Raw genomic sequence first — 17,811 nt, forward strand, 5'->3', positions numbered from 1 at the left:
ATAATTTTAAGTGATTTGAGCCCTATGCTTTAAGTTCTATCTCCCACTTTAAAGCCTAATGCTACTCTACCAACTTCTGGAGATAAAGACCATACTAGAGCACTCACTCAACATTTCTCATTGATTTTCTAGTCACATAGCTCCTCTCCTAAAAGATGACCCCATCTTTCGGTGGAAAAAAAAACAAACAAACAAAAAACACACACACAAAACACAATTATAGCAATCCTGATTAATCCATGAAGCTTTTCAGGAGGTCAATGTACAAGAACCAAAACGTCCTAAAACTTCTGCCTAAAAGAGTCAAGAAGCAGTTCACAAATTTAGGGTTAAGGTTGACTTTGTTTCACCCTCTGCCTACCTCAGCCAGGTGAAGCAGATATGTAAATCTTATTACTGACCATTTCTGCGTAGGGAAACACATACACACCAAACAATGTAAATACTTTACACACAGGCATTTTAAATTTTCCTCAAAAATGCCTCAGTAAATCAGTGTTTATAATTAAGATAATCTGAAAAATCTCCTTTTTAGTTTTTCTTCAAATATTATATTTCACTTACATTAAAGTGGTAGAACGAAAACACCTAAGGTAGCCAGAACTTTGGTATTTAAATGCAGTTTTCAGAGACTCAATCTACCTAAAACCTAGTTTCTGACAATGTAGCAATGCTTTCTGTGTGGTTAGGATAGATTCCAGAAAGTTTACTTTAGTCAAGAGAACTTACAATTTTACAGAACTTTACAGTTTATTCAGCTCTCCTCACCACTATTTCACGGAGCTGTTAAACAGGGTAAAGCAAGGTAGTATTCCTACTTCTTTTTTAGATAAAGAAAATGTGAAGTTAAAAAGGTTTAGTGACAATTCAAGAGAAGCAAAACAAATAAAAAATTCAGATCCTCATTAAATTGTGACTCTATTATAACACACTGATTTAATTATGTGATGTTACTATTGTAGTCCTTTTAAACAGTTTATAAGTAATGCATCAGACCTGTATGTGGAGATAAGGAACATTTACACCATGTCTTTTTTTTCTTTTTTTTTTAATATATCTTTATTGATTTCAGAGAGAGGAAAGGAGAGGAAGAGAGAGATAGAAACATCAATGATGAGTCATTGATTGAGCCCACAACCCGGGCATGTGCCCTGACAAGGAATCGAACCCCGATTGCCTGGATCCTAGGTCGATGCTCAACCACTGAGCCACGCCCGGCTGGGTATACACCATGTCTTATATATCATAAATTTACATTTTCCTTCATATCTGATGTTTATTTCATTTCCAAATAATAAATGATTTCGTCAAAATTCATTACCCTAGCATTCCCAATGCTTTTTCTAACTTGGTCTTTCTTCTTATCCACTAAATAATATAGAATAGAGGGTGTATGAAAAATATCTTATTCAGAAAGCTAATTCTTATAATCCGCAGTAAATGGAAAAGGACTTAAGACAAATACAATGAAGATTCTATAAATTTCTTTTAAGCAGCTCTTTTATATCCTCATTATAAAAAATCTTCCCCCAGAGTTGGTAATACAGATTAAATAAAATTTCCATGCAATTAGAAGGCTGCTCAACTAAAAACTCACTAATTCTGAATGTTAGTCAATATAAAAGAATTACTATACATCAAAATAACCTGGCACTGCCCTCCAGTTAAAGTTCTGTTGTAATATTATCTAGCTGCACTGAGTTTCTCCTTCATTTATGTATGGCATAAATGACCTGAATACACTAAGATGCCTGTATTTTTAAATAGCATTTTACTTATTGACATCTAAGTTTAAGACTTACTTCTATTTCTCCTCCTCTACTTGACAAGTTTAAAACATGTGAGGATTAAATAATACTTGGGAAGCACACAGTGTTAGCCTGAGATAGTAAATGCTACCTATTATCATGTTACACAACCATGATGGTTCTATCGATTAAAATAATCAGGAGCTCTTTTAGATGGCCCTTAAACCTCCAGCCCAGGTTTTTCTGAGTCCAAAGCCTAAAACTCTTAACCACTATATTACTGTATACCAAAAACTACATTCTAGGTTCCAAAGTACAGATCAACTTTGAAAGACCTTGTTTAGCTCTCACATTACTTGGAGGAATGACTGGCACTATCTTACTCATTTGTTCTTTGTAAACTGTCTCCATATTCCCAGAGATCCTCTGCAGTGCCTATTTCTTCCTCTTTAAAATAGGATCATAATGTACGTGGCTACATCACCAGGTTGTTGGGAAGATTAAGGGTATTAAGAAAAAATCTTAAATGTAGTCAGTCAATAAAGATAAGCTATTGCTCTGTCTTCTCTGCCCTGGTAGCAGCTCCCCTCATCCCCTGAATATGTACGCCTACACCAAGATTGTCTCCACCCGCTCCTTGGTCAGGAGCAGTCTCAGCTGAGCCAGTCACTGTCTGCAGTGGTGCCGAAAAGACCAGAGACACTGACAGATGAGAGCCTCAGCAGCTTGGCAGCCCCACATCCCTTGACGTTGCTTACTTCTAGCTGCAGCTTCCAAATCAGCACCATTTCAAGGGACATCGACACAGCAGCCAAGTTCATTGGCGCTGGGGCTGCCACAATAGGGGTGGCAGGCTCTGGTACTGGAATTGGGACTGTGTTTGGGAGCCTCATCATTGGTTATGCCAAGAACCCTTCTCTGAAGCAACAGCTCTTCTCCTATGCCATTCTGGGCTTTGCCCTCTCAGAGGCCATGAAGCTCTTTTGCCTGATGGTGGCCTTTCTCATCCTATTCGCCATGTGAAGGAGCTGTCTCCACCTCCTATAGTTCTTTCTCCTGTGTCTTGTCTGCCCTGTATGTTCCTTTTCCTATACCTCCCCAGGCAGCCTGGGGAGAGTGGTTGGCTCAGGGTTTGACGGAAGGAAGACAAATAAACACTGTATTAATAAGAAAAGAAAAAAAAGATAAGCTATTATCTTTAGGGATCACTTTTTAAAAAAATGTTTCTTTAAACCAGGGGTAGGGAACCTTTTTTCTGCCAAGGGCCATTTGGATATTTATAACATCATTTGCGGGCCATACAAAATTATCAACTTAAAAATTAGCTATGAAAAAAGCTGCTAGATTTATTGAATTTCAAGTCCAGCCTGCGGTTGCCTTGGCAGGGCCAGACCAAATGATTTCTCAGGCTGTATATGACCCGAGGGCCAGATGTTCCCCACCCCAAACAAAAGAATCACACTCAACTGTAAGATGATGGTCAAACTGTAGGGCTTGTGAGAAGTGAGGATGAAAAAACAGATTCATTTTCTTCAAGTGCAATCAAAATCTCACAAAAATATATATTCAGTATGAGGAATGGTGGCTAAAATTGCCTGTCCTATTAAAAAACACTGTTTTGGGACAGAGCAAAAACATGGTTGAATATTCACAGTATTTGAATGTGCCTGTCATGCAACTTCACTATTTACTTCTCCGTTAAGCTCATCCCTTTCTTCAGTTCAGCCCTGGTCCATCTGAGAGACTGGATAATCAATTTTTCAAGATTGCCCCAATTTTCTTTAGGAAATAAGTGTTGTTGTTGTTTTTAAAATTCAATTGGTCACACAACACCGTGGGGGGAAAAATCGCCCTCATATATGAACAGTTTCTGCTGAACAGACATGCTTAAAGACTTAAAAATCAAATGTCATCTCATCCAAGCTAGGAAACAATAGTATGTCTAGTTTGGAAAAGGGTTAGGCTACAGTTTCCCAACCAGTCCAAAAGGGCACTCTGATGCACTGCAAAGCAGTGCGTGTGTGTGTATGTGTCAATATTTTGAGTTTCCTTACTCTTCTTTCTCAATTTCTGACCACAAACTGGTAACTTCATCAGATGACTTGCCAGCATAAACGCACATGGAGAAATGTGACACGCTACCCTTCTAAAAATTAACAAGCAGGGCTGCCCAAGTTTTGAAAAGATTCTGTTTAAAAAGGTGATCAATTTTAAATTATAAGTTAAAAATCAGCTAGTTCAAAACAATTATGTTAAAAGTAATCAGCTCTACAGTGAAAGATGTCTGTAACTATTTTTATTTTAAGTCACTCTGTCTGAACTCTTTTTTAACCCAAGTTTTGCTTTTCATCTCCAAATCAGTCACTGCTTTACAGGGAATGACAGTAGAGGAAAAGTCTCGAAGGAAATGAACCTAATGATAAAGAGCACAGGCATTTTTACTTTTTATACAACTTTGTTTTCCTTTTACTTTAAATCTTCAAATTTAATGACTTTATAAAAACACCCATTATAAATAACAACCTGTCCCCATCCTCAGTTCCCTATAAAACTTTTGCCCTGCTTTATTTTTTTCTTTAGGACCTAAATGATATATAAATTACTGGTCTTTATTTTTTTAACCCCTTCTTTACTTTACCCTTCCCTTTCCTCTCCTGTCTAACCCCATCAAGTAATCTATATTATATTAACAGCCTAATATTATTCTTTGGGGATTTTCTCCAGGCTTGTAATCCCATACAAATGTCATATACACATATAAAGGTTAGCAGTAATTTATATTTCCCAATCTACTAATCTTTAAAAAGATACACTGACTGATTACACTAATTAAAGAATATATGTTCACGGGGGATAGGGAGTGGGAAAATACAAAAATAAATAAATAACCTATAGATGGCTCTTGCCAATATTAACCTAAGTTGGAGGTTCCATCCCAGGGTGTATAAGGGAGGCAACAAACCAACGTTTCTCTCTCACACAGATGTTTCTCTCTCTCTCCCTCCATTCTCTCTAAAATCAATAAAAACATATCCTCAGGTGATGATTTTAAAAAAAAAAATGAGGGGGGGTGTGAGGAAATAAAGAAAGGTGGTTAAAACAACTACATGTACCAGTTTATCAAAAAACTTTATTCTTTTCAAAAAAGACGAGTCATTAATTGTGTTAATTAATTTATCCCTTTAAAGAATATTATATACAGATATATTCATAATGGAGAAAAGAGTCCATCAGATGCAAATATAGCCAACACCTAAGCTACTGGTTTGCCTATTAAATCTAGCAGAAAGAAAAAAGCCTAGGATCGCTTCATTATTAGGACAGTTAGTATTCTTAAAAATGAAAACAACAAGTGGTGGCAAGGATGTGGAGAAATTGGAACTTTCATGCATTGCTGGTGGGAATGTACAATGGTGCAGTTGCTGTGAAAAGTTTGGCACTTCCTTGAAAGGTTAAACAGAACTACCATATGATCCAGCAATTCCACTCCTAGGAATATACTCAAAGGAAAGCAGAAATTATAAACAGGCACCTATAAACCAATGTTCATAGTAGCATTATTCACAACAGCCAAAAGGTAGAAACAACATGAGTCCATCAACAGATAAGTGGATAAACAAAATATTATATACACATACAGAGAAATACTATTTAGTCATAAAAAATAATGAAATTCCGCCTGGTCAACGTGACTCAATGGTTGACCATCGACCCATGAACCAGGAGGTCCTGGTTCTATTCCAGGTCAGGGAACATACCTGGGTTGCGGGCTCGATCCTCAGTAGGGGCTGTGCAGGAGGCAGCTAATCAATGACTCTCATCATTGATGTTCCTATCTCTCTCTCCTTCTCCCTTCCTCTCTTTGAAATCAATAAAAACTTTTTTTTTAATTTTTAATTAAAAATAATGAAATTCTGACATATGGTACAATATGAATGACCCTTGAAAACATGCTAAGTGAAATAAGCCAGACACAAAATTACAAATACTGTGTTATTCCCCTTACATGAGGCACTTGGAATAGGCAAATTCATAAGAGAGAATGTAGAAGAGTTTACCAGAGGCTGGGGTAAGAATGGCGAGTTATTGTTTAATGGGTACAGGGTTCTGTTTGGGATGACAAAAAAGTTGTAGAAATAGTGGTGATGGTTGCACAATATTGTGAATGTACTTAATGCCACTGAACAGTACACATAAATATGATTAATATGGTAAATTTTATGTTGTGTATAGTTTACCCCACCACCACCACCAAAAAAAAAAAAAAAAGCTTTTAGGGGCCATTCTGTAGTGTCAAACAGCTAGATAAGTACTAGTCATGAAGGTAGTGATCTCTACTCTCACCATTCACATCCCCACTCTAATTCCAGTCCAGAATAAAATCAAGGAAGATCGAAAAGTATCATTTATCCCCCTCATTATTTCTGGTTAAAATGTTTTTCCATGTATAAAGTCTATGAATGCAGAAGGAAATAGCCAGCAGCTAGGGCCAATGATTAGTCAGGGAGCTGCTAAAGCCGCCAAATGTCCTCAGGAGCTGATAGTAAAAACCCAGAGCACTCTACAGATAATGCCCAAAAGAGGGGAAGCTAACTAAGCAAGGTAACTTTCAAGAGATGTCCTGAGTTAGAGTTCTGAGTATGAGTTTAGTAGGTATATCCTCTTAATTGTAAGCATTTGTGTGTGATGGGCAGTAGGAGGGAACTAAATTCACAGGTGATTAATTTCTGCAATCTCCACTCATTCAATTAATGTTTGTTATATAATCAAGACAAACTTTTAAGACTTGGAGACATGGCCCTGCCCGGTGTGGTTCAGTGGTTAGAGCAGCAGCCCAAGGACTGAAGGATCACAGGTTCAATTCCCAGTCAAGGGCATGTACCTGGTTTGCAGGTTCGATTCCCAGCCCGGATTGGAGCACATGTGGGAGGCAATGCATCAGTGTTTCTCTTTCTCTCTCTCCCCCCCTTGAGAGGCTGAGGGACCAGGCTTGTGTGTTTTCAAAGTGTTGAATCTAAATTCCAACACTTAGCCCTGGCCAGTGTTATTCAATCGTTAAAGAGTGTCAGCCTGCCCACCAGCCTGCTGACGCTCTCTTCCCCTCTCCCTTCCACTCTCTCTAAAATCAATGGGAAAATATGCTCTGGTAACGATTTAAAAAAAAAAAAAAATAGTAAGACATGCTCCACCTTTAAGGAGCTTAATCTAGCCAGAGATGTAAGACATCTATACAAAAAATTCAATTCAATAAACATTATTAGCATCTTACATTCAACAAATTGAGCTGCAATCGGGGCTAGCCACTGTACTAAACTGTGGGTATTCAAAGGTGATTTACATACAGTCCTCTATGAAAAGGAGAGACGTAAATACTTAACAAAATATGTGCCACAATAAATACATATAAAGCCTACAGTACAGAGTACCAAAAAAGTACTTATACAAACCGCTTAAGTTTAAATAAAAGGTCTTGTAAAACCTACTATTAAGTGTTGGAATTTATTTTATTTTTGTTAATCTTCACCGGAGAAGATTTTTTCCATTGATTTTTTAGAGAGAGTGGAAGGGAGGAAGGGAGGGAGAGAGAAAGAAAGGGGAACATCCACGTGAGAGAGACCCATCGATTGGTTGCCTCCCTCATGTGCCTGGACTGGGCAGGGATTGAATCTTCAACCCAAGTACATGCCCTTGACCAGGAATCAAACCTTCAACCCTTTGGAGGGAAGGCTGACGCTCTAACCACTAAGTGACATGGGCCAGGGCTAAGTGTTGGAATTTAGATTCAACACTTTCAAAACCCACAGGTCTGGTCCCTCAGCCTCTCAAAGGAAAAATTTTTTCACAAATATCAATAAATAAGGAGTTGAACATTGAGTTGGAAGCATTAATTTGAGCTTATAATCTAACGGAATCTAATGGAATGGTAAACTCACAAATGACTATATGATAAAGGCCATAAAAAAGTAAATGCAAAGGGTTTTAAGGCAGAGGTCAAGTAAATAGTAACAAGTGAGAAGAGGAGAAAAAGATCAGGAAATGATATTTAGAAGAGTGTTCAAAATGGCTCTTAAAGGAGGAACAGATAAAAGCGAGGAAATCATGCCAGTCTCTTCATTAAAGTCATTGAAGGCAGGAGCTTGCCTTATTTGCCCTGCACCAAGCACAGTAGCCTGCACCTACTTATGGGCTAAAAAATGGTTTCTGAATTTCACTAAAGATAGTGTGAGGAATCCATGTTAGTAAGACATAGAAGCAAGAACTGTCTGTGCTTAGTCTGATAGGCAACAGAGGAGACTCTTGGAAGATTTGCACAAAGAAGGAAGGCCAGGACATCTACACTTGAATATTCTTGTATTATCATAAAAAGGATACATAAGATTATCCCACAACATTTCCCTCCATGAAAAAAAGCTGGGCAACTGGGGAACAAAAAGGTAGCATTGCTCTGCACAGCATAACTTCCTGTATCCCTTTAATTTTGTGGCATTACGACTATCTATTCAAAAAATTACTAAAACTGCCCTGGCTGATTTTGCTCCGGGGTTAGAGCACCGGCCTGCGGACTGAAGGGTCCCAGGTTTGATTTCAGCCAAGGGCACATATACTTTGGTTGCAGGCTCCATCCCCGGGCCATTGGGTCTTGTGCAGGAGGCAACCAACCGATGTATCTCTCTCACGTTGACGTTTCTCTCTCCCTTCTACTCTTTCTGAAAAACAATGGAAAAAAATCCTTGGCAAGGATTAAAAAAAAAAATTACTAAAACTTAATTTTTAAAAATCTACACATTAAGAAAGTGAATCTGGCAGTAGTATGGATAATGCACTGGTATGAGGAAAAATAAAAAGGAGTCCAACTGGCCAGATGGCTCAGTTGGTTGGAGTGTCATCCTGGTTCAAGTCCTAGTCAGGGCACATACCCAGGTTTCAGGTTCTGTCCCCAGTCGATGCCTGTATGGTAGGCAGCAGATAGATGTTTTTTTTTAAATTGATTTTTAGAGAGAGAGGGAGAGAGAAAGAGAAACATTGATGTGAGAGAGAAACATGTCCTCGGGTGAGGATTAAAAACATAAAGAAAAAGGAGTTCATTTCAGAGGTTTAACAATCAAGGCAAATAGTAATAAAAGCCTGAACTAATCTGAAGTAGGAAGCAGTTGAAAGTTCAAAAATATAGTTGTCAATGTAATCTGACAGTGAATGTCTGGAGTGAGGTAAGGGCCCATACCATAAACTGAATTGATTTAACTTTATTAAATGTATTTTTCTATTATAAAAGCAATATATTCAGAGAATATGGAAAGTATAAAGAAGAACATTATCCTTATGTCTACTGTTTAACAACCATTGTTAACGCCTACATATATTTTCTTCCTATGTGTAGGTTTTAAATTTTTTTTAACAGCTTAAGATATAATTCACATATCATACAAATCACACATTTGAACTGTACAATTCAATGGTTGTTATTATATTCACAGAGTTGTACATCCATCTCCACAGTCATTTTAGAACATTTTCATCACCCCAAAAAGAAACTCCTATCACAATCATTGCCCATTCCCCACTCCCTCTGGCTCCTGACAACCACTAATTTACTGTCTCTGTAGATCTGCCTATTCTGGACATTTCATATAAATGGAATCATACAATATGTGGTCTTTTCTGAGTGGATTCTTTCATTTAACAATGTTTGTAAGGTTTACACATGTTGGAGAATATATCAGCACATAATTTCTTTTGTTCCTAAATAATATTCCACTGTATTGTTTTTATATTCCAGATATATCATTTTCTGTTCAGCATTTTCCATATCAGAAATGCTTCATATATGCCATATTTAATGAAAAGCATAATGCCCCATCAAGTGGCTATATCACAGTTTACGTAATCATTTTATTATTGTTGAATATTTGAACTCTTTCCAGTCTTTTCTATTGTAAACAAACTTTGTTAAATCAAATGGGAGCTCCTTTATGAATGATCTATCTGGATCCAGAGAAATGCCTCTCCCAGAAACTGAGCTTCCTAATGAGATTTGCCACAGATAAGAGTCACGTTCTTCCAAGAAAAACTCAGGGTTTCATCTATCCCAAGCCTAGGTAAAGGACAAATGTTAAAAGCTATCTGAGGCCAAAATGGACGCCTCCAAAAATATCTATTTTAATAATGAAAACTCATAAATTTAAAGACATATTAGCATAGTTAAACATTACTAGCCTAACTCTTCCATAAGAAATGTACATGTATGGAAAAAGGTATATACTTTGTCCAAATGTGCTGCCTAGTATTAAGTAGCTTCAAAGAAATTAGAAAACTTTTGCTTTCCATAGCAGATTGAAAGCAAATAGAAATAAAACACATCTTAACTAAAACAGTAAAGATGTACTTACTCTTGCTACTAAATGACAGTAAATGAAATCCTCCAACAAGTAGAAAGAGAAAAATGACACCGGTGTAGTCCACATGGTCCTCATAAGCAATCAGACACACTGGGTTTTGATTGCCATTGATTACCAATGCCTGCTGCTTCTCATTCATTAACCAAAAATGTAAACAATTTCTAAATCACAAAAGTTTTAAAATTCTAAATTAAGTTTCAGAATTGTTAATCCCCACCCAGTAAAATCCCTTAGAATCTGGTCTAAAAATAAAACTATGTGTCAAGTGTTCCTCAAGAAAAACTATGTACACTGATTGGAATGTGAAGCAATTAATACACTTTGTGAGTGATTTGCCAGAGACTTCAGATAGCCTGGGCCAAAACCAGTAACAAAGAAACAACACCCACTTGACAGTTTCCCTGGTTAAAATGAGATCCTAGGAGTAATTTTTGAAGAAAGGCTAACATCTGAAGTTAACTATTAAAATCACTGAGAGCTACACAAGCATTCTGGGAGAAATGAAGGAACAGATGACTCAACCACTGTAAAATTAAAGATGAAAACTTTAATACATAATTAAGGAATTTTTACTCACAACTTTAAGGCAAGAATAACATACCCAGCCATTAATATCATGAAGATTATAGGCAAGGTTAATTTAGCCCTACACATGAAATACTAACTGAATTTAACATAAATATTTGGTATTACATTTTGAACCTAGTCTGTCTGTTAAACAGTAATTCTTATGCAGCCATACACATACATGAACACACATATACACAAAATAAGACAACCTAAATCCTACAAACCCATCCTAAATGAGCCCAGTGCTCCTTGATTTCCAATTAATTTAGTCAAGGTGAGCAATTTACCAACTATAGTCATTTGTTTTGAAGAAAACAAACTTCCATGACCTGCACAATTTAAAAAACAAAAACTTTTCAAATCAAAGCACGATTTTGTGGTTTCATAAACCCCCTACTGTCACATCAGTCCACTGCCTTTCAAAAGCAATATTTAAAATTCTCTTCTGCAAGTCAACGTTAAGGCATGCTGTTTGGCTAACAAGCTCCTCCCAAGACCAGGATTATTATGTATGGCCTATTACGTTCCTAACATGCAAACAAAAGCACTCCCTCATGTAACATTTTTCTATTTTTAGGCAGTAAGTTACCAACAAAGTTTTATCTGAAATTAAAAGTGCAATAGAATCATACATCCACTAACAGATTACTTGAAATAGTAATTTGAAGTTATTAATTATATTTTCCATTTAATAAGTAATCTAGTGCTTCTGGAAAAGTCAAATTTAACTTCCACAAAGTTGTTTAATCTTCAGAGCAAACCACCTACTGTGGATTTCACAAATTGCATGTTTTAAACTGAAAGCAACTAGTTTCAGAGCAGTTGTATACAACACTTGATGTTTAACCACTCTCCATTTCATCTTTTAGATACTTTACATCATAAATGACCAGCTTAATCTGCTTCTCACGGTCTTCTACTAAACCAAATCCCATAAAATGTTTTAAAGGATTTCACTCAAGCCTTCTACTTTGAAAGCATATACTTCCCCCCCGCCCCCAACTATTGACAAGAGTTTAACAAGACTAAGCAATTCCACTACAATTTGTACTCATCAACACCACATACCTAAAAGATAAGCTGTTACAGCAGAAACTAACAGGTTTATTTTCTCAAGTATTCAGTGTTCAGATGGGTCAAAGGCTTCTGTTGCAATTTAAACAGTTTAGTCCTTGAAGTGATAAAAGTGAAAACAAGTCAAAAGTCTTTTTTTTAAGTTAAATTTTTGGGGATAACATTGGTTAATAATATTATAAGTTTCAGGTATACAATATTATAATCCATCATCTATATATTCCACTGTGTGCTCACCACCCAAAGTCTACTCTCCTTCCATCAACATCAAAAGAACCCTAATATTCTTCAGTGGTATATAAGCATCACAACCCAAGAAAGATTTAGGAAGTGTTAGCTGAAGTCTAGTATTATAATAGTCATCAGTTTCGCATAGAATTAATCACAATACAGCTATTTTGAAGAAATCATGTTTATAAAGCTAAAGACTTTATAACAGAATTGGAATTCATGGAATCAATTCAAAAAAACAGTTTACTGTAAAAAACACACTTACTAAACTAAAAGTACTCACTTGCAATTCTACATTTTTTCAGATGCTTTACATAACCTGCCAATTTCTATGACTGTGGAGCATGGTTTTTATTGTCAACAGCCATTTAAAATGTAGTATGAGTGCAGTGTACTACATTTATGTACTACATTTATAAAGTCAACATTTTTGTGAGCAAGTATAAATTTAGAACAGTGATTTTCAACCTTTTTCATCTCATGGCACACATAAACTACTAAAATTCTGAGGCACACCAAAAAATACATCATAATTTTTGCCGATCTGACAAAAAAAAATAGGTATGATTTTGATTCATTCACACAGGACAGCTATTGTGTTGGCTGTTGTCTTTTTTATTTGACAATCTAAGGGACAGTACCCCTGACTAAATAGTCAGGTATTGCTTTTTTTTTTTTTAATTGATTTTAGAGAGAGAAGAAAGGAGGTAGGGAGGTGGGAGGTGGAGAAGGGAGGGGGGGAGAGAGACAGACAGACATAGACTACTTGTTCCACTTATCTATGCATTCATTGGTTGGCTCCTGTGTGTGCCCTTGACAGGGGATGGAAAGAATGGCAACCTTAGGTATGGGAATGATGCTCTAACCAACTGAGCTACCCAGCGATGGCAAGTTTTTAAAATTCTTGAGACACAACAGTGTGCCATGGCATACCGGCTGAAAATCACTGCTTTAGAAAAATCTTCGAGAATCGCTTAGGAATATGAGTTCAGTTTATTCACTGTGTAAAGCACTTATCAAAAATACTCCTAACTGGGTTTAACAAAGTAAATCTTTTCTATTACTATCAGTGTCAACATTATCAAGAAAAGGGGGGAGATTAGTAATCAACAAGAAGAAAAGAGTAAGAGAACACGGCTGGGCAGGCTTTCCTTGTCCCGCCGAAGGTGATGCTCTCCAAGAATAAGCAACACGTTTAAAATAATCCAAATTAAATAAACTAGTTCACTATCTTCAACAAAGATCCTTCACAGTCTAGACAACTTTTCTTTTAGGCTCTCATCTCTCACCACTTCCTTCCAGCACCCCAGACTATTTGCTGCTCCCCAAACTCATCCCAACCCCGCCTGTCTCTCTATGCCTTTGTACCAGCTGTTCCCTCTTTTTGGAAGGCTCTGCCCTCCTCACCTGGTGAGCACTTACTCATCAGTCCAAAACTCAGCGCCAAAGTCCCCTCCAGTGGACAAGCTTCCTCAATCCCCCCAAGGAAAAACCAGTTGTTCCAAATTCCCGCAACACTTAGGTTAAGTCCACCCCTATCACAGCGCAGTTTTCACGCCTTGGGGGCCAATGGAGGGCAGACTCCCTCCACTCGGCCCACAAAGGACAAGGCAAGCAGAAATACTCAATGAACGTGCGCTGAATTCATCCCTACAAAGATTAGGTGATCCTCTAGAGCCTGGCCACGTCTCAAGGAGACAGAGGAGATCCTATCATTCTTCCCACCAGAGAATGAATACCAGAGGCACACCCAGAGCCCTGGAAAGAGAACAATGAATGAACACAGCCGCCTCGCCTCTCCTGATGTCCAAACTCCTCTCTGGGTATCGCCTAGCGCTGCAGAGCCGATGATGCAGCTGCAGAACTGAAACGTCCTGGCGGCTCTCACGCCACACAAAAGACAGCCGCGGACCTTCACTGCAAAGCATCCCGAGGCCCACGGTCAGTATGAACATCCCACGTCTTTCGTTAGTAAGCCAGAGAGTCCTGAAACCCAAGGCGAGGTGCCTATGCCTTTGTGGCGGGGCAGTGACCCATATCCTCCTCTTGTCCCGGGTTCCTCTCGTCTTCCCTAAAAAGGGTGTCACTTGAGTGACAAACCTTGAGAGAAGATGCGAGCTCGGGTCCCACACTCCGCGGCCAGAAAAAAAAAAGGGGGGGGGAATTAGCCCATCTTAGTGACAACACAATCCGGGGCAGCTCTGGGCGGATTTTCCCCTTGCCAAAATATGAGGAACGTGCACCAGGTACAGGGGTGGCGCTGGCACGTTTCCCCGTAACACAAGGAAATCTGAGTGGAGATGTGGGAACTCTGCTCGCCGGCCATGACACCGGGCCCCGGGGTCCCCGCCCGCCAGCGCCACCTGGGTGACAGCGGCCTGCCTCGGGCCCTCCACCCACCAGCCGTGGGGCCACTCCGTCAGCACCGCCCAGTCCCGGCCGCTGGGGAACCGACCCCTTCAGCCCCGCGTCCCCGGCATCCAGGCCCCGGCCCTGCCGCCTACCTGAAGGAGCCGGGCCGCCTCCGTGTCCCGTCGTCCGGGGGCAGTGTCTGGCCCGCTCCTCCTCCCCGCGCCGGGTGAGGGAGCGGGAGGCGGTCACATTCGGCGCGTCCCCAGCCCAGGGGACGGGGCCCCGGGCAGCCCCCGCATTGTCGCACTCGCGCTCCGCGCCTCAGGGCACACGCCCCAAAGCCCGGCCAGCTGGCCCTCTTTGGGGCCCAAGGAGAGCGGCAGGGAACCCTTCCCGTCTCACGCTCGTTCTCTTCTTACTCCCGCCATCTAAGATGGCGGCCCCAGAGCCCGCGATGAAGAAACTCTTGGGCTGCCCCGGCAAGCTTGCCCTCCGCTCGGCGCTCCTCCTTTCGGCCTGCGGCGCCACAGGCTCTCTGCTTCTGCGCGAGCCCGCCTGGCCGCCGGCTTCAAACCTGGCTCCGGCATCTATCTCTCTGGCCTGAAGTTAGGCCCCGCCTCCCGGGAGGGGCGTGGCCTCCCCCTGGAGCCGGTCGCCATTTCGGAGAGGGGCAGGCGGAAGGGCGAACCCTGACCGGCGCTGGGGAGAAGCTGTGGGTAGTTGAGAAGGGCCAGCGATTGGCCGCCTCCAAGGGGTCTGAGGCCTAGAGGGGACGAAGGCCAGCCTGCCAGCGTGACACGGCCCAGAAGTACCGCGGGATGCTCAGCGTGGACTGTCCGGCTTTGGCGCATCCTCTCGGGAGTCCGACACTTGGGATACTGGTTATGTGCGGAAAGTCCCTAAACATCTGAGCCTCAGTTTCCTCATCTGTAAATTGGTGGTTCCTTATCCCCCGTCAGGTTAGCAAAAAGTTAAAAAGACTGATAATATCCAGTCTGGTCCAAAGTAGATGAAATCCTCCTGTGTATCCTCCCTCAGTCAGCGAGGGCAGGGATGGGTGCCGGGAGGGCATTGATTATCTATTGCCTTTTTTTTAATCCTCACCCAAGGATATTTTTTTCCCACTGCTTTTCAGAGAGAGTGGAAGGGAGAGCGAGGAAGAAACATCGGGTGAGAGAGACGCCTCCATCGGTCGCCGTCCGCACTCACCCTGACCGGGGAGGGGATGGAACCTGCGACCCGGTACTTGCCCTTGACCACAGTCCAACCGAGACCCTCCAGGCCGAGGGCCTGCGCCTTAATCACCGCGCCAACCTGGCTAGGGCGCTATTGACATTTTTAATGTACATACCCTTCCTCCCAGCGATTCCACTCCTAGGCACTAATTCTAGAGAAATAATGTACACATTGCACAAAAAGGCATGTGCCAAGATGTTTATTGCCATATTGTTTGCATTAGAGATACACTTGGGAAAATGTGGATTAAGTAGGAAACTGGTTAAAGAAACAGAGCCGCCTCCACAGTATGGAAGAGCTGTCATTTAATCTGCTGAAAAAGACTGAGCTAGCCCTGGCCAGCGTGGCTCCGTTGGTTGGAGCCTCTGCTCTGCACTAGAAGATGGCCTGTTTGATTCCCTGCCTGGGCACACACCTAGGCAGCGGTTTGAGTTGGCCTGTAGGAGGCAACCAATTGTTTTTCTCTCTCTCTCTCTCTCCCTCCTTCTCTCTCTAAAATCAATAAAACATTTTTTAAAAAACAGATCTGTGTACTGATTTTTTTAAAATCCAATACATTAATATATTTTAAAAAGTAGAACATGCACAGTATGATATTCAAAGAAAGGAGCACAATTACTGTATACAATATTCATTTAAATTTTTAAGAGCCTATTGTGTACCACATATTGTTCTCAGCATTGGGAAATAAACAATAATCAAAAGCCTAGTGATGAGAGACGGAGTATAAATAATATTCAGGTAGTAATATGTGCAGTATAAAGAAAAATGAAGTGAAGCAAGATGTGGAGATAATGACAGAAGTATGTGGACCAACAAGAAAATAAACGCAGGGGAAAGACAAAGGCATTGAATATAGCGGAGCCATGAGGGATTTTTTTTAAAATAGGAATTACTAAGAAAACAAAATTCAGCCCAGTGTGGGCATCCTTCCATGCACCAAAAGGTGGCCAGTTGGATTCCCACCCAGGTTGCAGACCAAATCCCCAATAGGGGGTGTGCAGGAGGCAGCCTATCCATGTTGAGCTCTCACATTGATGCTTCTCTCCCTCTCCTTTCCTCTATCTCTAAAAATCAATAAAACATATATTTTTTTAAAATTCAACTGAGTGATCATGAAGATCTAATTGACCTTATTGAATGAATCATGAATCAGGCAGCATCATATCCAGCAACTAGAAGGGTGTTTGTAGGAGTACAAAATGGAAGGGTTTTTTATAGGAAGAAGGGTGGGGCAAGGGAGCTACTAGTGAAAGAAAAGAAAGGATTATTTTGAAGCAGGGACATCTTTTCTTTAGGGGAAGGAAAAGGGGAAGGGTTTTCTCATGCAGATTGCCTCTTCTTTCAATGGGGGGGGGCGGGGGGGGGATGGAGAAGGCCTATGTGACAGATTTACCTTACTGGTGCTTGACCAGAAAATTCCAGACTGGTTAATTAAGATTGCCTGAAAGAGGTTGAATCTGTAATTAGATTGAGTATGAAATCTAGGTTGGGTATCTTGGGCTTTTAGCAGGAATGACACATTTGGGCCTGTAGTTTTTGTTTTGTTTTTAACATAACAGCAACACCTACTTCACAGGATTAAATGAGATAAAACATGAAAAGCACTTAGCACAGAGCCTTAGGTTTGAGACTTCAGCTTGTGGAGTCTAACAACCTAGAAGGGTCGTTAAATTTGGACTCTGTCACTTCCTCATCTGTGACTTGGAACAAGTAATTTAAACCTCAGTTCCTCAGCTTCCTCATCTGTAATGAAAACATGGTATACCCACCTGTTATCATTGTAAGGTTTTGGTGAGTTTAAGATGGAAAGCACTTGTAATAATGCCTGGTTCATATTAAACATAAAAGTGTCAGCTGTAATTACTATAGCTATCTCTCATCATCATTACAACTTAGGGCAGAGAAGCAAAGCCACACCTGCTGACCCCTAGGCCATTTCTTTCAGTTGACCCAGCTGGTATTTGCCCAACACTTCACAGCTTAGAAAGCTTAAGGAGCTTGTGCCTCATTCAAACTTCTCAGCTGACCAATAAGAGTGGCACTTCATTTTTTCAAAAATAATTTTTGAGATGAAATTCACATAACATGAAACTAACCATTTTATAGTAGCAGTCAGTACCTTCACAATGTTGTGCAACCACCACCACCAATTCTAAAACATTCCCATCACTCCAAAGTAAAACCCCTTACCCATTAAGCAG

General features: G+C 40.3%; 1 protein-coding gene and 1 pseudogene across 2 annotated transcripts in view; one reads left to right on the forward strand and one right to left on the reverse strand.

Annotated features, from left to right (window-relative positions):
• Positions 1-14,968, reverse strand: part of RAF1 (Raf-1 proto-oncogene, serine/threonine kinase) — a 66,314-nt gene extending 51,346 nt beyond the window's left edge. Inside the window, exon 1 of the mRNA XM_081160050.1 lies at positions 14,524-14,968. The gene's annotated coding sequence lies outside the window, so the exon portion shown is untranslated. The remainder of the gene's footprint in view (positions 1-14,523) is intronic.
• Positions 2,317-2,799, forward strand: LOC308567921 (ATP synthase F(0) complex subunit C2, mitochondrial pseudogene; annotated as a pseudogene). Its single transcript has one exon. The product of its transcript is annotated as an ATP synthase F(0) complex subunit C2, mitochondrial pseudogene (transcript).
• Positions 14,969-17,811: the final 2,843 nt, after the last annotated feature.

This window comes from Miniopterus schreibersii (assembly GCF_964146895.1).
Source record: "Miniopterus schreibersii genome assembly, chromosome: 15".
In the NCBI taxonomy this organism is placed as follows: domain Eukaryota; kingdom Metazoa; phylum Chordata; class Mammalia; order Chiroptera; family Miniopteridae; genus Miniopterus; species Miniopterus schreibersii.